We start from the raw sequence: 14519 nt of genomic DNA, 5'->3' as shown, positions 1-14519 counted from the left end.
GTATTTTTTCACAGAGGGCTCCCTTTGGGGAGACTTGCATCCTTGATCAGGAGATCTTTCTCTCCGCAGAGGAGACCTTCCTCTGGACTGGAATCTTTTTTCTTTAGGATTGGATTGTTTATTTCCATCCCAGCTCTTTTTTTGAGTGTTTAAATTATTTTTAATAAATACCTTTTCAGGACTTTCAACTAGTTGGGGTTTCACTGGTATTCCACCCAAACTATCTCTTCCTAGTTCTTCATAGGATTTTTCTATGATTCTGGCAATTTCAGATGGTTGGTCTGCTATATTTGTCTCTTTTAACCTCTGGCGAATCGCCACATTTGCTGCTTCTCCCTTTATGTTGGCTAATAATATTGCCGAGACCTGCTTGAAATCTTTCAGTAGTTTCATACCGAGAGTTAAAGCGGGTTCTGGACTGTATTCATCTTGAATCTGTTTTAGCACATCTGGTATTACTGACATGGATGGTACACCATGTGTTTTTGTGTAAATGGAAGCAAAGACTGTTCCCCAAGTATCACAGTCCTCCACATGTGGTGCGATTCCCATTGGAAGACAGATATTCAGAATCCTATGTTTCTCAACAGGGGTGGTATCTGGAAACACCGCCTCTATTTGAGTGATTTTTTGTGCTAGCCAGAAAGGAATTTGTTCCCGTTTTGCGGGTACTTTACCTAGACAGGACTGTATGTTCTGAGGTGTAATTTTATTTGTGTTCCCCTGATGAGTGGTCAGCTGTGGAATTTTAATTGCTGGTTGGACTGTTGAAGTCCGCATTACATATTGGACTAATTGTCTATGTATTTTTATTAATTGTTTTAGCTGTGCTAAGAGATCTGGTGCAGGCATTTCTTCAATGTCTGGATGTGGTGTGTATCCGGCTAGGACCGGCCACGTTGCTCCTGGTCTACCTAGTGGACCGAGCCTGGTGATGTGATTATTATGTTTTAGGGCGCCATTAAACAAGAGCAGGTGCTCTTGGAATTTGAGTGGTATTTCCACCTCCTCGAAAGGAGTGTACTCATTAGGAGGTTCCTCTATTTTGTAATAGTGGAAGTCCTTTGTTACAGCGTTTGCTGCTGGAAAGTTTATCCATGAATAGAATACCTCTGTCTGCCGATATTCGTGTGCCTCTATTACGAATATGACTGTACCACCTCTTGGTGTCAGTCCATTTTCTATAAGTTTTAAGGTTATAGATTTTCTTATGTTGACCGGGATGAGTATTATATCCGGGTCATTTTGCAGCAGAGTATTGTCAGCTGCTAGGAGTTCAGTTGCTATTCTAGCTGTCTCCCTTTCTTCTTCAGTTTCTGACATACTATTGTCAAGAAGATTTTTTTTATTTATTTGCAGATCAGGTTTCTATGGAAACAAAGATTAGATGCACAATATTTTGGAACAGTGTATCCTTCAACGTTGAGTAAACCAAGAACCATACATAGGAGTCTCCTCCTGCGAGGTTTGGCGGATATGACCTTTCACCCACTCCAGACGTCTTTGGAGTATTATGGGAAAAAGGGGTCTGTGTGAAAAAGCACGACTGAGTTACTCTAATGTCTTGCGTTAGTTTTATCGCCTATCCAAACGTTTGGGCGCCATGTAGTGTAGTTCCTATTATCCCAGTAGGCTCTGCGCATTGGAATAATATCTTCAATAGTATAGACCTAGGGCAGAGGTTAACTAGGTCTTCTACCGACGATATTAGACTTAAAGTTTTGTGTTTGTCAGCTAGCTCAGAGTTCACTAGAAACTTTCTCGAATAGGCAAGGAGGATTTTAACCTCCCTGGATAGACAAGAAGGGATTTAGTTTCTGACAACCATAGAACATGACAACTTTGCTCTCCCCTAATCAAGAGTGTATCTCTAGAGTCGTGTGAAAACAAAAGACAACTTATTTTACTCAGTCAGTTCAGTGCATTCTTAGTTTCACCAGATTGTAGAGAAAAGGAAGAGACGGGCGTGTTCAATAAAGAATGGTGTTTATTGATCAGTCTCTTTTCTCATACAAGAGAAATGAATCGCAATTATTGTAATACTTATAGTTAAGTAAAGTGCATACAGTAAAGACAGAATTATAAAATAATACTGTAAAAGCATTGATATGGTTTCTGAGCCATATGATACTTTAAAATGGATAAAATAGATACATACATATATACATTTGACTAATCGTACTCAACTGGTGCTTCTAACCACGCCTACCCCAGTGTACCTGACCTAAGCCTAATACGTGGGCGGGAGTAGATAAGTAGCAGTTTAAGTTAAGTTTGTTTTGCCAAGGGACTGACTCGAGAATTCTCTGCAAGGGGTTATTCAGTTCTGTACCTGAGATCTAGAATGGTGGAGGGCTGGTATCTCTTATCCCAGGTCTTGATATTCCAGCTGCCTGCGAGGGCTGCTTGGAAGCGCCGGAGCTGGATTTCTCAGCAGGAGAAAGGCAGCGTCTCGTTCTCAGCGCGTCAGGAAGGAGGGGCAGCGCCTGTGGGCTTCGCTCTCTGCTGGGCTCCTCGGCACGTCTCGCTGCTCCAATCTCGTCACCACCGCATGTGTTTGCTTAAGGCAATGTCGGTAATATTTATACCTGAAAGGTGCCGAGATTGACGTAAGGATGGACATATATACGTCAATAAGGATGTCATATGAACTGGTTCGTTCGCACATTCTTTACTGAAGTTCTCGGTGAAATCAAAACAATGGTTATGGGATTTTCCCAGGTCGCTGTAGGGTTGATTTGTTTTGAGAACTCCGTATGCCTTATCAGGGGCTGGAGGAATATCGCTTGTCTAATTAGATGGCATGCGTTATGACCTAATCAGATAACGCGCTTCTGTGCCGTGGTGTGGCTTAATCAGATAACGGTTTTTGCACCGTTGGATGGCTGCTAGTTAATTATTAACCAAACCAGGGTCAGGAATAGGGGAATCGATACAGTACCTATAGGAATACATCACAGACTAGCCCATCTGACACTGGCTGATTGCCCTATAGACCAGCCCACCCCCTCCCCATTACTTAGTTGGACTGCTTTACCCTGCTCATTGATGTTTGAGGGGTGTCTTAACACACTATTCAATCTGTGGGAGAAACTTTAAGAGGCAACATTTCAGGGTGCGTCTGGCCGTACAGCATACAAAGTTGAGGGAGACCATGTTTTTTTTTTTGCTAGCCCACTGTGCATATGTTAAAATTGTGTCAGAATTTAGATGTCTGGCTTCTTAAGTCCAACAGGCCAGTCACAGATTAGTTTCTCTCATCTATGCCTTTCACTAAAAGTAATTGACAGCTTTGCATTATTCGAACAGACGTTGTACTGAAGTACTCCAAAATTCCATATTGTCACATTTTCTTGTTTGAAATGATGCTGGGAGGGTCGAGGTTCGTTGTTCTGAAATACCTATCAGACTCCTCTTTTTCCCTGTGAAAGCCACTTTTGAAGATGCCACCTACCTGAAAAAAGGCAAAAGAGAGTCTCACCAGTTTTCCTGCCACATACACACACCAGTTTGGCAGTTCGGGCAGTTCGGGCTGGACTGTTCCCATGAGGCACAGGGTCAGACTGATTTGCATATGGCCATGTCTGAACTGGGGTGGCAGAGTGGGCCAAAGAACGGTGATGGATTAAACCCAGATCTGTTGACTGGGTGTGAGTGATTGATTGGTTCAGATGCTCCGTCTATCACCACCTCCTTTTGTACTGCTTTGTTCGCAATAAGTTGGCAGTGTATGCTCAGACGTGAGTCCCTTGCTCACTATGCCACTGGATTCAAGCAAACCTGGCTGAAGACGGCTGTAATGCCGGAAACCGGTCTTAGGAAGCTTGTTTCTGGTCCAGGGAAGGCATGGCTTGGCAGTTCGGGCTGGATTGTTCCCATGAGGCACAGGGTCAGACTGATTTGCATATGGCCATGTCTGAACTGGGGTGGCAGAGTGGGCTAAAGAACGGTGATGGATTAAACCCAGATCTGTTGACTGGGTGTTTTATTGGTTTAGATGCTCCGTCCATCACCACCCCCTTTTGTACTACATACACACGCCAACACTGTCAGAAAGGACTACCCCTCTTCCAGTCACAGTCCTTTTCACAAGTACATTGGATCATTCTACTTAAAACACGTTGTTAGCAGTGGCAGCTACCACAAATCGAAAGTGGGGAAGTGGGGGGCAAGGACGGGCAATTTAGGGGAAATAATGGTTGACAAATCGTACCTTTCGCTGCCTCTGGTGCCGACACCCGCCTTGATCCTTCACTCCCAGCAGTCTCTGGTAAGGGATAAGCTCCCCACCCAATCCAGATGCTGCTCTCATGGTATGAGAGCAGCACCAGGATTGGTCTGAACAGCCTAGTCTGCCGCTCAGACACTGCCTGGGAACCTGTAGCTTTTCTCAATCCCGGCTGTGAACACAGCTGCGTTGGAGAAGTATAAGTGCGCATGTCCATTTGCTCGGCCTTATATGGCTGCCAAACTTACAAGTGCACTTCTAAGTACCCACCACTCCTCCCTTTCATGGCCTGGCCCCGCCCTACACAGGCATACCAGGCACGTCACAGAAAAATAAAATGATATTGTTTTATTATCAGTTAATTTTTCTGTGATTGACTAATGAGAGAGGGGATGCTTCCCGCCATGTCAAAGGAATGGCCCCTGTTTAGTCTTTAGAGGAGCCACACAACAGTGAGACTAGAAATCAAGAAATGTCTCAAAGACAAACCTGCACATTTGCCTTCCTTTTCTATGTGCCTGACTGTGCACCGCACTCCTCTGTCCACAGAATCACACAATGATTCCTGTAATTCAGAAGCTATCAGCTCACAATGCATTCCACTTGCTGTGTGATCCACTGTGATAGTGCCCTCTATAGACTTTGCTTTCTGGCACCAAAAGCCTTATTCCACTTCCTGTCCCACACTTAATTCATACAGATTGTGAAAAGAGCACCTCTGTTGACAATTATGCCACTCGCAAGGTAACTCAAGTCAGTGATATAATCATTTTATTAGTACCGCCACTGATGCTGCTTTCAATGTGATGGTCAAGCTGCAGTTGCTATGGACTAACTGCTGCAGTTGCAGTAGTGACTGCACTTTAACCTGATTTCTTTTCGGAAAATGTGAAGCATATGATTTGTGCTGCCACCAACATGCTGTCCATTCAGGAATTCCCCCTCACCAGTCATGATGAGATGTTCTTCACTTGTAAATAAGGGCACCAGCTTTAAGAGAATGCTCTTAACTCCTACCATTAAAGGGTTCATTGCAGATCCTGTTGTATTTATGACTGAGGAGACGGGAAGCATAATAGCTGTACTTATCCTCATCGTTTTAATGTTTATCAAAATGTTGTTCTGTTACTTCCGCTGTATTTTGCCTATTTTCTTCCCTTTCTGTCCATCTGTAACTTCCCAACAGCCCATAATAGCCCGCCGTACTTTGGGACCAACGCACGCCACACTTTCTCCTGGGGACTCCATCCCCCACCAAGCTTTGCACCAGGAGGCGCCACCACGATCTTCCCGCGCCCGGAATATCATAAGAACACCTGAGTGCTCCCACAGCGCGGAATGCGTGCTGGGCGAAGTCTGTGCCAAGAGCGGGTCCATCTGAGTCCGTCAGGCGCCGGAGGAGGCCGGGCTGGGTCACGTTATTATTCTCTCCTGACCTAGTGGACTCTTTATGGACCTTTGTTTGGACTGTAACAGCAAGGTATGAGGGTATAATGCTCTTATTACAACAAGTGTTAATACTGGTAAATGGTATAGAAAATAATGAGTAAACGCATTATTGTGCGGGGACTTTGGACGCATTTCTATTGACGACTGAGTCTTCCCTTTTTCATGAAATTGCACTCACTGAGCGAAGATTGTCTTTTGAGCCACTACGCCCCATAAGTCAGCTTGTAACGTCTGCCCCTGTAGAGCACATTAATTCTCAACCCAATTTTCCCCCAACTAACGGGCTGCGTATTTTGGTACCCGAAGCAGAGTCTACTGATGTTCCTAAGGCAAGTGACATTTCAACCAGGCCAAAGGCAACAAAGTTAACAACTAGGGGTCAAAAAGTTAAAATTAGCCAGGGCAGTAGTCACGTACTCCTGTCCAAGAAAAGAAAGGGGCAGGGTTCCAATAGGCAAACTCACTCCCTCCCAAAGAGAGGCCTTAAAACTAAACCCATAGAGGATTGGCCTAGTCTGGAACCTAATTTGGCTCATAGGGATTCCACTCCAATAATTATAACCCCGCCTCAGGACAATGACAACAGGGAGTTTTGGACAAAATTGAGTTAGGTTGTTTCAGCTTTATTGAAACCGTTCATACTCAAGTTATTACTATTGGAAGCGAGCGTAGATAAACTAGAAAAGCTCGCAGGTAATACCCTCCCTCATCTGACTGATACATGCCAATGTAGAACTAAGTCTGTTTTGCCTAACAGGAACGGGGGTGCTATGATTATTCAGTCTGATGTTTCTGGGAATGGAAATAGGAAAGCACCCCAAACTGTTTCTTTGGACTCTTTACCCAAACCCCACAACTTGGTCGGCCCTGGAACGCCACACACAGGTGAAGCACCCCTCATTTGTAAGCAAGCAGATACAGCACAGAGAACACCTAGCATCCAAGAGCGACTGATGAACATTCAAAAAGAGCCCCTCCCTGCCAGGCATAACAACATGCCTAGAGAGGGAACCCAGTCATTAAGTTACCCAAAACAGCAAAACCACCTTCTGGGTAACTTGCCCAGTTCAAATCCTCTGCATCTCCCCCCAGAAGCAACGCCTTATACCACTGTGTTGGCCAATGTCCCTTCTTTGCCATGCGGAGCTATGGAACATTGGTCAACATTAAGAAATAAATTGCTGCACTTATTGAGCGCCAGGACGGGATTATCAAACCTGCTTTTTGCTGAGTTTAAGATGGCCCGGCGGATTGGTTGGGTAGGAAGCTCCAAAAAGTAACTAGAGGGCGACTGTGTAGTTTTAACATTTGGGCCACCAGACTTGGTTGGAACCATATTAGATAGGGTGTGCAACTGGCTAGTCAGAACTATGAGGATTAATATTCTACCCCTGGGATTTTTCTATTTACCACATGTATTCCCACAGTATATACCAGGGGTAGATAGAGATTGGGGGTTGAGACAGCCTAGGCATGGTATTTCAGTCAGCAACTACTTTAGTGTCCTCAATACCTGAGAGGATAATGACCAATAAATGGGGGTCTAAATGGTGATGTGGGCCTTTCCAGGGGCTATGAGGTTGTAGCATCATTAAATGATTGCACTGTAGAGCAAGAGGCCTCAGCTCTCGGGTCATGTGACAAACGAAAGGGAATCCACTTAGAGAGGTATCATGAGTAGAACTATAGCCACCCATTTAGAACCATGCGATCCATCAACCCAGGTTCAAGCACTACACCGTATTGGTAGCCCCCTCCTCCCCCTAAATTTGGCTCCCTGAGAATTACACTCCGCTGTGATTTTTTGCCATGCAAGGTTATTTCCTGGAATATTGCAGGGCTGCTCAATAAGACAAATCATCAAATATGGTGTGATTTTATCTCTGATCAGGACATATTATGTTTCCAGGAAAAATGGGTCGGAGAACCAATTCATATAAATGAATTTAAAACACTCCACACGCCTGCAGTGAAGGAACAAGGGGGTAGAGCGAAGGGTGGGCTTTGTATGTATATTTCAAATAAGCTTGCATTCGATAAAAAAGATCTCAAATTGGGGAATAGCTACTATCAGCTGGCAAAATTCCACCAAGTCTGACCCATTGTACTACCTTGGTCAATTTTTATAATAACATCTCGCCAGATAATTTTGGTAATGTCATACGAAACCTTGGTAGCAACCTTAACTCATTTATTTATACCAGTGCAAAAGAGACCATAATAATCTTTGTCGGTGATTCTAACTGTGCTTTATGTCCTCACAAGGATAGTAGGATTTGTGGTAATACTGATGAAGAGGGTGCATGTAGCACCCATTTTTGTCAAATACCGACGGGTAAGATGTGTAATGAGCTGATTGTGATTACTGAGCTTGGTTTCCTGAACGATTTATTGGCTGGGACTTTTCCTATACCTTATACATTCAATGTAAGATGCTTATCCTCAACAATAGATTATATACTGGTCTCACTTAACTATACACCCAGGTTGCATTCTTTTATGGTGGGTGACAATCCCATGAGTGACCATATTCCCTTATGCCTAGAGGTCAAGGCGCCATTACATAGGCTTGTTAGGGCCCATAATGATACAGAAATAACGGGAAAAGAAATACTTAACAGAACCAATGGGTACATCCTGCGGTGGACAAAGGTCGATCCAGTTGCTGTTACAAAACCGCTTGTAACAAAATGTAAAACTGCCTTTGAAAACTGTCTGAGTGAATTAGCTCCACATGATGGTATTTTATTGTCTTTTTAGCAAATAGCAGCTGGGGTTAGGGATTTATTATTTGTGCAATCCCGCAATAAGGTTAAAAAACAGGGGTGGTTCATCACAAAATGTAAACGTGTGCTTACCAACCTAAAGCAGGAGTTGTGCAGGCAGCCCAGAAACCTTACTAAGGCCAGGCAGGCAAGATCAGATTATAGATTAGCCCTTAAGGAAAGATGATGTGCCCAGTAAGGGAAGCATGGGAATCCCTCCATAGCATGGTACAATTGAAAGACAGTGCTGCTTTTTGGAGAGCGGTGAAAACCCTGTTTTTACAATCCACGGGTGGTCCTTCAATAGAAATCGCTATACCAGAGGTGTTATGGATCAAACACTTTTCAAAGGTGTATAATGGACAGGCGAACTCTTACCTTCCAGTTAGTGATACGTCAGTGGAGCCCACTGATTATGTAGATGTACAGTTCACCTTGGAGGCAGTGGAAAGAGCTCTGTCTGCGAGCCAGGGAGGTAAGGCGCCTGGCCCTGAAGGAGTACCTGTGGATCTGTTTAAGTCAAATATGGGTGCCCATTATAACACAAGTTATTAATGACAGTAGTATGGCCTCTATGCCAAAGACATGGGAAGAATCCATCATCGTCTCAAACTTTAAAAAAGGGGACCGAGACGATCTCGGGTGTTACAGGCCTAACTCCTTATAGATTCTATGGTCAAGGTAGCAGGACGGGTTATCTTGGAATGCCTGCAAGCCTGGGCAGAAGAGAACTCGGTCCTATCTGATATACAGTATGGCTTCAGACAAGAATTGGGGACGATTGAGCAGAGTTTCAATTTGACCTTACTGGTGGGTAAATATTTGAGAATCAAGAAAGGCCTTTTTATCTGCCATTTGTTGATCTTACTCCGGCCTTCGACTCTGTAAGACATGATAGGCGTGGGAGATTCTCGGGGTTGTCGGGGTTGATCCTCATATTGCTCTCTATTTAAGGCGCATGTATAATGGTGCACTGGCGAGCATGCGTTTTGGTCTGGGTGGTGAGGTCACATCTGCCTTTCCCGTTAAGAGGGGGGTTCGGCAAGGTTGTGTGCTGGCCCCCTTTCTTTTTAACTTGTATATTAATGGATTGTGCCAAGCACTCCTTAGGAACAATCAAGATTTTCCCTCTGTGAATGGCGTCCTATACCTGCTCTCCTTTATGCGGATGACACAGTATTAATGTCAAGAACTCAAATAGGTCTCCAGAGGGTTCTAGATGGTTTTACTGATTTTATGAAGGCCCTTGGCCTTAATAAGAATATTTCTAAGACTTTTACCTGCAGCTGTGGCCGTGGGACTCAGAGGATGAAAAGCATGTTTGTGGACAGGCAAAAATTAGTACAGACAAATAATTTTTCTTATCTCAGTATTTTATTTAAACAAGGCGATTCGTGGGCTCAAGGTATTCTTGCAAAAAACTGGCACTTATTAAGACAACAGCCGCCCTGGCTTCTTTCTCAAGAAAGCTAGGTAAGAAGCCGCCAGGCGACCTCATTTACATCTACAAGGCCAAATGCCCCTCTACTGCAATGTAAGGGTTGGGAGTATGGGGTTTTGTTAATATTCTCCCTATACAAACTGTGGAAAACTCTTTTTAAGAGGTATTTTATCGGTGCCAGCCAGTTAACCTTCTTATGCCTGTCACGACTAACTGGGTCTTCCTTTTATCTCTGATCTTAATAAATTAGAACCAATTCTCCTGTGGCACAGGATCTGGTCAAAGGAGCAGCCCAAGCTAAATAGGGAGATCTTACAGGACTGCCTAAAACTGGAAGGGGTTTTAAAGATTCCCTGGTTAAAGTATGTGGGTGATTTTATGAACGATATTGGGCACCCAGAATACTTTACCGACACTAGGTATATACAGGCAATCTCTAGAAAGGCCCTAAGAAAGGACGGTCTTCAACTATTAGTTACAATAAGAATGTCAGGAGAAATTTTAAAGCCCAGTGTAAGGCAACAATAGTTAATTATAACCACCTTTTATATGGAACCTTACCTTACATTTGTACCTGACAGTTTTGACAGGCGGCTATTACCTTAGTTTATGCTGGATATCGTCCATAGACTTGTGACCTTCCCAAAAATCAATGGATGGTCCCAGGAATTGCCTTTAGGTCCATGTTAGATTTTGGGGATTCTAGTTGGCAGAGGTAGGTACCGTTGACCAAATAGGGACCCTTGCGTCTAGTCAGGGTAAGGGGGTACACTCCTAAAATAACGCCTGCTCACCCCCTTCGTAGCTTGGCACGAGCAGGCAGGCTTATCTCAGAGGCAGTGTGTAAAGCATTTGTGAAAACAAACAGTGACAACACTACAGATGGACACCACACAAGTTGTAGTATAAAAATAAGTATTTTTGTGTAGACTTAACACAAGACCACCAACGACAAAAATCCACCATACTATACTTCAAAAATGATAGATATAGCTTAGTTCTCTTTAGATGTAAAATGCGATACTTTGAGTTCAATGTATCTTTGGATGCGTAACGCTATACAACGAAAGTGTTGCAGGGAAGGTGATGCGTCAGGTCCCTATTTGTGAAAAGAAAGGGGGCCCCTGCCTAAAAGGATAAACCCTAGCAAGGAAACTAAACTTATTTAGGAAGAAAGAAATTGGCACCGGGTTATGTGCATATATTTACATCACACTTGTGAACGCTAAAAGTAATAAAGTCAATGCCTAATTAAGTTTTGTATGAAAATATTTTTCTTTTATTTTATTCTGATTAACAACATTTTTATCGGATATTTGAGACAATAGATAAATGAATATAATTATTTACATGTGTATAATACAAATTGGTGCTTTACAATTCAAAACAAAAACAAGATAAATTGTTCCAAATAATACAGAATTAATTCCCCTTCAACGCGTTTCGGCTGTTAGCCTTCCTCAGGAATTCTGTATGTGCAAGTTGATACTACAAAAAGAGAATCATATTTACAATTAGTCTTGTGTCCTTTGACTTTAAAATATCAGCGTTCATTCAGTTATGTTATCAAAATGACAGCGAGTCTATAATACAATTTTAGTATAGAGGGACTACTCTGTCACTGTTAGGTCCTTGCTCAGTCTGACAGTTCATTTAATATTAAATGCTTTCTATGTGCAACCTTTCTATACATATATATACATTGCTACTCCAAAACACATTTATTACAAATATACACTATATACAATAATTAAAACAAATCACAGATTGAACAGAAATGTGACTATAGTGATTCTAAGTGGGATCAAGGAATACGTTACTGCACATAACAGGACTATAAAAACCATTTTTGGTGAAATCTGGAAACCCCTCTTAAACTGATGGGACAATGACGAAAGGTTGTTAAGTAACTCCCAAATGCTGGGCCCAGGGGTGGGCACTTATCTCAATATCGACTGGAAATAAGCACTAGTTACATTGATGTATCTATTAGCAAGACTATGTACCTTTTAGCAAGGCTAGAGAGTGCCTTGGATAATTTCTTTGTCCGGAAACTCTCTGTCCAATTCTAACTGGTTGGCGATTCTTTAATAATTTCTAGATAATATGAAAGAAACAGAAAGTTGTGTATGCCACCTATGGCCGGATGACTTAATAACATGTCCTATGTGTACAGAGTATGCACTAAAAGCATAAATGTATCTGTCAACCTTACTCAGTACCTTGTAGCAAGGCTAGCGAGGGCCTTGGATAATGTCTGTGTCCGCAATCTCTCGATTGGGTTCTGTCCAGTTGATATTTCTATAAATTTCTAGATAATGTAAGAAAAACAGAGAGTTGTATATACCAACCAATTCCGGATGACTAGATTACATATCTTATATATACAGAGTTGTATATGGTGGATCTAATCTTACCTAGGGCCACCTTAAAATGCGCCAAGATGGAGGGTGAAAGATAGTGGCGCTCCCCAATTCTTAATTTAAGGGGCAAGCCACGCTGTGATGCATCTCAGTTGGAATGTAAAAATCCCATCATGAAGAGCGGGACTGCAATGATCTGTGAACCCAGAAAGTGCCAGTAATTAGTAGTAACCTGGGACATACCGTCTATAATTGTTCGTGTGTTGCGCGCCAGTAATATATCTCCAATGCTAAGTGCTCGTAGAATTAATGCACCCAACTGGATGGTTCTGGTGGGGGCTATGCCAGGTCGGCAAGCTGGTGTGGCGTTCTTAAGCTTAGCGGTGGTGTTTAGGAAAGGGCAACGCAGTTTAATCAGAGATAGGCTGTGGCTTAAAATAATGCCGGTGCACGTACTTTCGCGTGTACTGGATGCCGGACGTTACTAGTGGCACCCGCTGGATAGTTCTGGTGAGAGCTATGCCAAGTCGGCAAGCTGATATGGCGTTCTTAAGCTTAGCGGTGGTGTATAGGGAAGGGCAACGCAGTTTAATCAGGGATAGGCTGTGATGCGTCAGGTCCCTACTGCAGCGTAGGAGATGCATTGGTTCTTCTCTGCATGGTGAGGTGATGCTTCGGTTTCTTACTGTCCTTCCGTGGCAATGTGACCAGCAGCGCCTTGATGCGATGGAGACCCGGTGCAATGAAACAAAATGGCGTCTGCTTCTTGATGCGACAACGATGCGTGCACGCCCGACTGCGACTCAACGATTCTTCTGATCTGCGACAGACCCTGCAACACGCTTCTCCGGTGATGCGACGGCATCTGCTGCGACGGCGACACTCTTCTCTGGTGATGCGAGGCGCTTCGGGTGACGCGATGGCAGCGGCAGCACTCTTCTCCGGTGATGCGACGCCGTCTGCTGCAAAGGTGACACTCTTCTCAGGTTATGCGACGACAGCGGCTGCAGTGGTGACGCGCTTCTTCGTCTTGAGTCGCGCTTCCAGCTCCCAGCGACATGCAGTCTCTCAGAAGGCCCGGCTCAACAGCAGGCACTTCAATTCCCAGCAAGGGAAGGCAGGGGAGATGGTTGGTGAAGTATGTTGTCCCTGAGACTTCAGCAGGAAGCAAGCTCTATCTCAAGCCCTTGGAGATCCTTTACAAGTTGATTTGAAAGTAGCACAAAGTCCTTTCTCCTTTCGTTGGCAGTCAGGCAATCACTGCAGGCCAATCCCCCAAACAGCACTCAGCTTATGGATAGCCTCCTCCTCAGTTTTCCTGGTACCTCTCCTCAGCAAAGGTTCTTTTTGTTTCCCAAAAGTGATCTAAAGTTTCATACACCAAAATCCCTTGTCTCTGAAGGCAGAGTGTCTGTGCCTAGTCCAAACCAGTTCTGTGCAGTCCTGGAGCACTTTGTTGACAAGGCTCCTTCTTTCCTTTGACAGTGTGGGCCAGGAATATCTGACGCACCACAGGAGGTGGAGACAGCATTGTGGAAGGCAGGCACAGCCCTATTCAGGTCCCAGGTGCAATTCCTCCCACCACTCTACATGCAGATAGCTCTATTCAGCCCTGTACTGTCTCACCCTGTCTCCTGGAATCCCCCAGCCCCTGTTACACAAACTCCAGGCAAGGAATACACAACCTAGCAGAGGCAGGATTGGCCAGTTAGGCAAGAAAATACCTACTTTTTAAAAGTGGTATTTTCAAACACAGAATGTTAAAACCAACTTCACTAAAAGATGTATTTTATCATTTAGAGTTCAGGCATACTAAACTCGAATTTCTACCTAGTTCCCTGAGTCAGTTAGGATTATAAGATATAATAATCAAACTGCCCATTCTGGCCTATGGGGAACAGGTAGCCTTGGAATAATGAACAAATAAAATGGCTGTACTTCCCTATTAGGACATGCCACATACACGAGGGCAAGTCCTACCTTTTACCTACAATGCACCCTGCCCTTGGGCCTACCATAGGGCTGACTAATATGTATAAAAAGGAAGGTTTAGGGACTGGCAATTGGGTGCACTTGCCCAGTCAACATGACAGTACTGGACTGCACACAGGCTCTGCAATGGCAGACCTGAGACACTCTTTACAGGCTGCTTCTGTGGGTGGCACAACCAGTGCTGCAAGCCCACCAGCAGCATTTGATTTACCAGCCCTGGACACCCACAGTGCACTGTACTAGGGTCTGACAGTAAATCAAATAAGCCAATCATGAAGTCA

General features: G+C 43.9%; 1 protein-coding gene across 2 annotated transcripts in view; it reads left to right on the top strand.

The window, feature by feature from the left end:
- Positions 1-14519, top strand: part of ACSS3 (acyl-CoA synthetase short chain family member 3) — a 1350383-nt gene that overhangs the window by 761141 nt on the left and 574723 nt on the right. The window lies entirely within an intron of this gene.

This window comes from Lissotriton helveticus, chromosome 1_1, assembly GCF_964261635.1.
Source record: "Lissotriton helveticus chromosome 1_1, aLisHel1.1, whole genome shotgun sequence".
NCBI classification, from domain to species: Eukaryota; Metazoa; Chordata; class Amphibia; order Caudata; family Salamandridae; genus Lissotriton; species Lissotriton helveticus.
This window is presented reverse-complemented; position numbering and strand designations above follow the sequence as displayed.